Here is a 9,291-nt window from a genome sequence, read left to right on the forward strand (position 1 = left end):
AAAAAAGTTATAAAAACAAATCAAAAGAAGCTTTTTTAAAAAACAAAAGATTTTATTTATTTATTTGACAGAGAGAGAGAGATCACAAGTAGGCAGAGCAGAAGGCAGAGAGAGAGGGGGAAGCAGGCTCCCCGCCGAGCAGAGAGCCCAGTGTGGTGCTGGATCCCAGGACCCTGAGACCATGATCCGAGCTGAAGGCAGAGGCTCAGCCCACTGAGCCACCCAGGTGCCCCAAAAGAAGAAGCTTTAAGGCTAGAAAATTAAGAGTAGGGGTGCCCCTGATGTGGTTCTGCTGTCAAACACCAAAATTCTACGAAAGAGCAAAGCCCAGGGAAGACAGAATGGGGAAGTGTGGTCATTCTCCTTCGAGCTGCAGAGACCCAGTCCCCTTTACAAGTGTCCTGAATGTCTAAAGGCGTCTGAGGAACAGGGGATAAAAGAGCCAGGAAAGAGGGGGTGAAGTAGCACGGTCTTGATCAGGTGTTTTAGGTACTTAGCTTTGAGTTAGTCATAGTTAGCCTGACCCTGTTGGGAGCCCCTGGGAGGCAGCAGAGCATGTCCAGGTGGGCCAGACCATGGGCTTGGGCTCTTCAGCCAAGGAGAATAGAACCATCCGAGTCACAGAGTCCCGCATAGGCATGGAGGCACGAATCTCATGTGGCAGTAGGATGAGAGTCCTGAGATGCAGGTAGATATAAGGAAGCTGGCGTGGGTCCTGGGCAGGAGTGGGAAGGGGAGAAGGGCCATAGCCAGCTGACCTGAAGTGGGAATGGTGCCCACCATGGAGAGGGATGCTGAATTAATGTCCCCTCTCAGGGCACCCTGGGCCCGGCCCACCCTGGCCCTCTGATATCAGCCAGCGTGGGCAGACTCTTTCCATTCTTTACTTGCTGTTGGAGGAAGGGCTCCTGCCATGCCCCAGCCCTGGGTCTCCACCCTCTGGACGGGTCAGGACTACATGTCCAGCGGCTGGGTAGGATTGGACACTTGGGCTGGTAAAAGGAGAATTCAACCAGGGGAAGGAGACTTTGAATGTAAACCCTGTGTTGTCCAGTGGGGCTGTTCTCCTGCTCCCCCTTTGCAAAGGGGTTATCTTGAAAGAAACAAATCCACTCATTTCATGGCTCAGAAAGGTCCATTTTATTTTTTCTGGGCGGGGAATAATCGTCTGAGTTTTGGGAGGCTGAAGTGAGAAAGAGGAGTTGAAATCGTTTGCTATCAAGCAAATGGTGATGGGAAAGTGGGTGCTAGTGTGATTCCCCCCTCCGAGGGCAGGGAGCCTTCCCTCGCTGAATGCCAGTCCTGCTGCGGTGTCTCGCTCCCATACTTCGTGACCCTGGCTGCAGCCATAGCTAGACCTAAGCTTTGCGGACGGCTTCATTGATGTCAGCCTCCTACTAAGCCCTCCACAGAGATCGTCTGTCTCAACTTTAATGGTGACCTACTCTTCCCATCTCACAAACAGGGAATCAGATGAATGAGTGCTAACCTGGCTCGCAGGTCACGTTGAGGAAGTTCTAGAGCTGGTCTGCTCCAGAGCCCGCACTGTTAGCCAGTGCCCTCCTGAGCCAAGTCCCTGGCTCTGCTGCACATAGTAGGGCACTCAGAAAATATTCATTGCATTGAATTAAATCGACTCAGATCATTAGTCCCAAGAAAGCCAAAGACTGTCAATTCTTTGGAACCCAAATCTCTTTAAATATCACTTTCAGAATTTCAGTTACTAGGACGACAACAAAATAGGAGGCAAGGTGGGTCTTCAAGGGGGATTTTGCTCTTCCATTTTTGCGACTGGTGTGGTTTGTGGCCGTCTGATCCTGTACTGACTGCTTCCCCGCTGTCTGGCCCTCTTGGGGACAGGAAGGGAATGGAGAAGGAGTCGGGGCAGAGCAAAGACCGATGCCCTCCACCCTGCGGGAGCCAGTGAAGCGGGGGCCAGACGAGCTTGAGCTGAGTGCAATTTTTGTCAGAGTTCCCTCCTCGTCTGTGAATGCAAATCCTGAATTACAAGCCATCCGGATGACAAGCTGACATTTTAGCTCCAAACATTCTCCTATAATTAGTAGACTCTAATGCAATACAGGGAATGGCTCCATTTTACACACACATTATCGTAATGCCTTTAAATAAGATAATTGATTATGCCTCTGCATAAGAAAGTGAAATATTCGGTGTAATTAAAACCAGTATTCCAATCCTGGCTCCCTGACAGGTGAGCCACGTGTCACTTTATAAACTCTCAAAGCAGTGCTCACACCCACATTCTAGTTTTCAAAGTTTGTTAGGGAAAAAAAACTTTTGGAGAAAAAAAAATTTTTTTTTTTTCCTCCTTAAGGTTTCTAGCTTTGGGTCTAGAAAACCGAGTACCGGTGACTACTGGCTTTTTGGGTATTTCTGTATTCCTCCGCAGCGCCTGGACTCTATCACAGACTCTTTGTCCCATTCCTTAGGAGGTCGTCATTTTATAGACGGGGAAGTTGAGGCACAGGGAGGGAGGCACATTAATTCTGTGACCGAGCCCGGCTTGGAACTCCATAGTCTATCTCAAGGCTCTAGCCTTTAGGTTTTAATCTGAGCTTGTTTGCTACAAGTGGGAAAGGGTGTGGTCTGGTGGACAGAACATCTGGCTGGAATCAGAAAATCTGGATGTTAATCTGGCCTTTGAAATCTGTTAACTTCTCTGAGACTAGTCTCCTCACTTACTTTATTGATGGACTAGGGACAAAATTGGACCCTGTAAGTTGAGTGGGAGATCTTACAGAAACCGCAATCCAGTGGGCAAACTCCTGGGCCTTCTGGGGTGGAGGTGGGGAGATTACTTGTCTGAGTAAAGAAAAGTCAGATATGGCTATGAAAAGCTCAGTGGCCTCGAGGTCTAGGGGTGCCCAGTCCTGCCCCATTGTTCTTGATCCAAGCTCTGTTTTCTGGCGGTTGAGATGGGAGAAGTGGTCCTACCAGGGAAGCTGGTTGAGCATTGCATGGGCAGCTCTGTGCCTCGCTGGTACCTGGAGACAGTGCTAGGCACCTGGAAAGGCATAACCACTCTCCTGAATTAGTCCTGCCCTGTTTGTCTCTAAAAGTGTTCATCTGGGGTGTGCTTTTGTGTGAAAGCTGGTGGGTGTTGGGCGAGTGCTCTGGGACTGGGAAACCGAGCTACTCCATTTGGTTTCTCTTGAGGGGCAGACTGGCTCCTTCATCCTTATCTTCATGAACCCCATAGCTTCATCCCAGTAACTCTGATAGCCAAAGCCTAGCTTCCTGCAGCAATGTCAAGCCTGATACACTTGTATAGACAAATTGGCCAGTGCTGTCTGCTTCATGCTGTAATACGCTACCACATATAGTGGCTTAAAAACACCCACAAATATATCATCTTATAGTTCTGGAGGTCACAAGTCTGAAATGGATCTCATTGGATTAGAATCAAGGTATTGGCAAAGTTACATTCTTTCTGGAGGCTCTGGGGAGAAGGTTTCCTTGCCTCTTCCAATTTCTGGAGGCACCTGCATTCTTTGGCTTGAGGTTTCTACCTACATCTTCAAGGCCAGCAATGGCCAATCGAGTCTTACTATGCAGCCCATATCTCTGATTCTAACCCTCCTGTCCCTCTCTTCCCCATTTATGGGCATTTGTGATTACACGGAGCCTACCTGGATATTCCAGACCTTCCCCATCTCAAGGTCCTTAACTCAATCACATCTTCAAAATCCATTTTGCTATGAACATAGGTTTCCAGGGAGTAGGATGTGAGGAATGGTGTTCTTCTGCCTACCGCAATACTGTTCTTCTGCCTACCATAATACTGTTCTTCTGCCTACCATAATACTGTTGCCCTAAGGATAATTGTGTTAGTTATCTATTGCTTCTTAACAGATCGCCTCTCGATTTCATGGCTCAAACAACAAACATTTACTGCCTTACAGTTTCTATTGATAAGAAATTCAGTTACCTCCTGGCTTGGGGTCTCTTACCGGGCTGTAATTAAGGTCAGTTGGAGCTGCAGTCATCTCAAGGCTTGATAGGGGATGTAGGGGATCTGCTTCTAAGTTCGCTCACGTGGCTGTTGGCAGCCCTCTCGTTGTTGTGAGCTGTTGGCTACAGACATCTGTTCCTGGCCACGTAGCCCTCTTCATAGGGCAGCTTACAATATGGCAGCCCAATTCCTTCATAGTAAGCAAGTGTGAGAACCAAAGAGGGCCCCCAGCATGGAAGCCACCATCTTTTTAGAACCCCATACTGGGAGTGACATTCCATCCTTTGGCATGTTGTCTTTATTAGAAATGAATCAGTAAATCCAGCCAGGGTATGAATTTCTGGAAGAGGGGAGGGAGTCAAATTTGGGGGCCACTTTAGAGGCTGCTTACTTCAGCAATCACACACATCACTTCCCCATGGAAGGATGAATCCTTAATGATCAGAGATTAGGCCTCCAATATTTAAGGCAGGAAAATCAGATGTTAGAGACCCCCTCCCACTGCATAGGAGAGTGAGACAGTAGACGTGTGAGTGAGTAGAAAGGTGGCTCTAAACTTCTTCCGCTGGGTCAGTGGTTCTCCAGCCAAGGTCAGATATTACATTTATCTGGAAAGCAAGAGAACATGTCATAGCCTATGCCCCAAACTGTAGATCTTTATTTAATTGGATTGAGGCAGAATCCACGAATATTTTAGAACTTCCGAAGTAGTTCTCATTTGTATCCAAGTCTGAGAAATGTTGATCTAAGGCATTACTGATGTCTGAAAGAGGAGATTTGGAGACACCATGGAATTCTTTAAAGTCTGGATCTTCCAAATGATGAAAACATTGATGATGACAGTGACAACAGTAAGAATTAGTGTTCATGTGAGTGCTTCTTCTGCAGAGGCCACTGTACTAAGTAAGGTACTTATCTCCTGAGCCTCAGTTTTCTCATCACAAAATGGACAAAACAGCATCAGTCCAACAGAGAGATTGTGACATCTAGATGACTTGAATGTGCAGAATGCCTGGGGCAGTGCCTGATACCTGGTGAAAGCTCAATTTACACCAGACCCTACCTGTCTGGCCATTCCTGTGCTCCTTTAGGGAAGCTGGGTTACCACGAAGGAGGAGACCACACCTGTCGCACTACCCAGGCATGTTGGAACTGCTGGATAAGGCTGAGTGAACCCAGAGGCACCTATAAGGGACATTTATAAGTGACCACAGGTCTGACAGGCTGCCCGGAAGGCTACTATGCAGGACTGGGCTGGGGTGAGACTGGCTATGTGGTATATCCAGGTCCTCCATTAAAATTCTTAGACCAGCAGCCTAAGCCAAGAGCAGTGACTCTGGGCTATTTTTACCTCCTAGTACAGAGCTGATGTATTTCTCTTCTTAGAAGAACAATCCATGCGGGATGCCCCTGTACATCTAAGAACTCAGTTCACTTCTTGTCGTCAGAGACTGAGTTCCGTCGACAGTTATCCTCAGCTCTCCCAGACCCCACACAGGCTTCTCCAGAGTGATCTGGTGGTCTGGCATAGGGCTGAGCTGAATGTGATTCATTGTGGGTGGGACTTCCGGCTTCCCTTCTTATAGCATCACTTGGTTCTTCCCTAGGTTACCTAGGTCATATTGTCTGTCTGCCATTAGTAGGGAAACTGAGGCATGGTGTAGGACCTTGTCAGCTTACCAGTGATGCAAAGCATGAGCTTTGACTATAATTGGGAAGTTCCAAATCTCTTGGAAGTTTCAACCCAGAGGAGATAGTCATGAACTGACTTATTTCATATGTTCTTTTCTACCAGAAGCTAGGATCCTAGGGACTGATGGCAAGGATAAAGAAGTCCTTTAATTCTTGTTCCAAAGGGGCCAAGTTCAAGATTCAGATAGTTTTGAAGGGCTCCTGGGTGGCTCAGTGGGTTAAAACCTCTGCCTTCGGCTCAGATCATGATCCCAGGGTCCTGGGATCGAGCCCCACATCGAGCTCTCTGCTCAGCAGGGAGCCTGCTTACTCCTCTCACTCAGAGTGTCTGCCTCTCTGCCTACTTGTGATCTCTGTTAAATAAATAAATAAAATCTTAAAAAAAACCACCCCAAAACCCAAAATAGTTTTGTAATATTGAACTTAGGATCAGGGAAAATATCCTCTAAATCCTGGTTTTGCCACTATCTTGCTGTGTTACTTAAGGCAAGTTAATTCACTTAACCTAACTCAGCCTTGACTTTCTTATCTGTGATGTGGGTTTATCAGTCAGCATAGGCTCATGTGGCATAACAACTCCCAAATCTCAGTTGCTTAACACCACAAAGATTTATTTTTGTTCTTCCATGTTCATCTTGGGTCTACAGAGAGCTTTGCTACATGTTACCTTCATTATAAGACTCTGATTGACAAAAAGAGTTACCATTGGAAATGTTGCCAATTTTTGTGACACTTGGATAAGGAGAGTGGGAGCAAATTATGGTACATTGCCTCATACAGCTTCCATCTGGAAGTAACACGAGTCATTCCGCTCCCCTTTCATGGAGCAGAGCAAGTCACAGGGCCACCTCCGAGGGTGCAGAGAAGTACAGTCTTACCATGTGCCCAGAAAGGAGATACGGCAGTGTTTGGTGAACAGCACTCCTGGCTCCCCCGGTGAATATTGTAACAGCAACTTCCCCCTGGGGTTATCATAAAGGCTTAAAGGAATTAAAGGATGAAAAATCACTTCATAAATTATAGACACAAGTAAGATGTTGTTCAGGTAACATTTGTGTGCTACTGTGTGCCAAATGCTATGCTAGGTATTTTGTAAGAGCCGCACGCCCCCAGACAGAGTTCTGGAAGGGTGTGGCTTGCCTGGTTTTACTCCCTCTTGGCACTGGAATCTTGACTGTGGTTGTCAGGCACAGTCCACTAGCTCAGGCATGCCCATGGAGAAGAGCTTGTCTTCAACTGGAGACTTCGGGCTGTCCAAACTACTTCTTGGGGAGGGCTGCTCGTGGGACAGTTGGCCGGTGGGTGCTTCCCCAGACGCAGAGACAGTGTGGGAGGTCCTGATGTCGGTCTCTGCATCTCCCTCACTATGGAGCAGGCTCGCAGATTCGAGACTGGCTATGGATTTTGGTCTGATTGCCCCTCTGTATTCTCGTCCTCATGGCCCGCTCTGTGCTCAGATGCCTGCTCTTTACTTTGAGGCCCTTGGAATGGGAAGTCTTTGATGATATAGTCTGTGGAGGGCCCTGCAATGTTCCGGCTCCCTACCCCAATCTGTGGCTTCTCTGGCAGGAATTATAAAGCCGTTCGGGATTACCAGTGTTTTGTTGGCTGTACTCCTGTGATCTCTGACCCCCGCCATTTGGGGTTTCAAACACCCCCCTTCTTTTGATGGGTAGACACTCTGCTTGAAACTCAAACAAAAACCAGATCCCTGTGTCTTTAACATTCTGTGTGGGCCAGTAGGCACACCTATGGCAATGGTAGCTCAGAACTTAGCCTCAGGGGGCCCAATACACATTCGCAGGTACAGTCTCTCCTTACCATTTCTCAGCATGATTCTGCTGATAATCCTATGAAGTCGTAACATTCTCATCCCCCATTTTACAGATAAGGAAACTGAGGCTCAAGGAGCTTGTGTGCCCTGCCCAAGTTTCTACAGGAGTCATGTGCTCTGGATTTAAATGCAAGTCCTCAGGGACACCTTGGTGGCTCAATCATTAGGCATCTGACTCTCGATTTCAGCTCAGGTCGTGATCTCAGGGCTGCGAAATGGAGCCCCAAGTCGGACTCTATGCTCAGCAGGGAGCCTGCTTGAGAGTCTCTCTCCCTGTCCCTCTGCCCCTCCCGCTCCCCTCCACTCTTTAATGGATAAATAAATCAAACTTTAAATACAGGTCCTCAGATTCCGAGCCCGTAGCCTTTTCTTTTACGGCTCTCCTTCGCAGTGCCACCTTTGCCTTAGGATAAAATGATGGGGCATCCTGCCTACCAGAGTTCTGGTGCTGGAGGGGATTTTAGAGGTCACCTGGCCTAACTTCCTTATTTTGTGGGGGAGGAACGTTGAGGAGCACCGAAGGTTCCCGAAGGCTCACCCTGAGCTCCTCATGTCAGTGGTTCAGTGTTTTCTGTCGTATTCTATCCGTGATGATCGTGTGTTGGGTTTTGTTTCTGCCCATTCCCTCCCCTTCTCCTACGACATCTCATCCTCTTTTTGTAACCGCACCTCCTAGAAGCCTCCCCTGGTCAGCTTTCCTCCCCCAGGTTTGGTTCGGTTCCGACTCAATGCGATGTCATCGCCGCTCTCGCCTTCCCCATCGCGGCATTTACTCACTGTGTTGTGACAGCCTGTCTGCGGATGGCTAATGGCGGACCTCCCCTCCAGCCCTCACCTCAAGGACAGGAACTGTGTGTGTGTTGCTTGCCACTCTGTACCTGGGGCTGGCACTTAGCTGGTGCTCGGAAGAGGTTCTTGGAAGAAAGGAGGGGGAGAGGGGGGGGCAGAGGGGAGGAAGAACAGAAGGAGCCTCGGTGTGGCTTTCAGGCAGCTGTGCCGTGTGGGCTCTTTCGTGCGGGGGTGAGGCGGGGGGAGTCGCTCCTGAGGGGCTCACCCTTGTCAGGATCTCCCGAGGATCAGGAAGCAGCAAAGACTCTCTGTTGCTTTTGCGGGGTCTGCCCCCGGCCTTCTGAGCTGTTCTGACCTGCAGCCCCCGGAAGAGGGAAGGGGCGAGGGGGAGAGAGCAGAGGAGGGTGTGCTGCTGCTCCAAGACAGGGGAAGGGCACTTAAAAATGTCACTTAGAATCCCTGAAAGAATACGCTGTAAAAACAACCACACGCTCTCTGCTGGGTGACGCAAGTCAAGGAGAAATGCAATGCAATTAGTCACTGGTTCTGAGTGGGAGGCGGGGAGGGGTAGGGAGGCAGAAGAGAGAATGGTGATGGGCCGGGGGGCGGCAGCCGCCTCCCTCACACACTCGGCATCATCTGCTCAGAGACAGCCTCCAGAGCCCTGCGGACACGTTACTTTTTTCCTTTCACCCACCTGTGCCGGCGGGCGCCCCCCCAACCGCTTGCTTCTCTTCTCTCTCTCCCACGAGGGGGCATCTTCCTCCTTTGCCAGCACAGTCTCGACTCAGGGAGAGGAGCCCCGAGTCTGTAAGGGAGAGAGAAGGCTTGGCTACAGACGTTGCGGGAGCGTAAAGGGGGGAAATCTTTGGCCTTGCTGTACCCACAGTCGGAAGAGACCAGCCCTCAGTTTTTCCTTCTGGGAAGAGTACCCATTTGTATTCGTTTCCTATGGATGCTGCGGCAAGTCACCCCTGGCCCAGTGGCTGAAACCAGGACGAGT

Source organism: Mustela putorius, unplaced genomic scaffold (genome assembly GCF_011764305.1).
Source record: "Mustela putorius furo isolate JIRA1106 unplaced genomic scaffold, ASM1176430v1.1 tig00003875_pilon_pilon_pilon, whole genome shotgun sequence".
Lineage (NCBI taxonomy): Eukaryota > Metazoa > Chordata > Mammalia > Carnivora > Mustelidae > Mustela > Mustela putorius.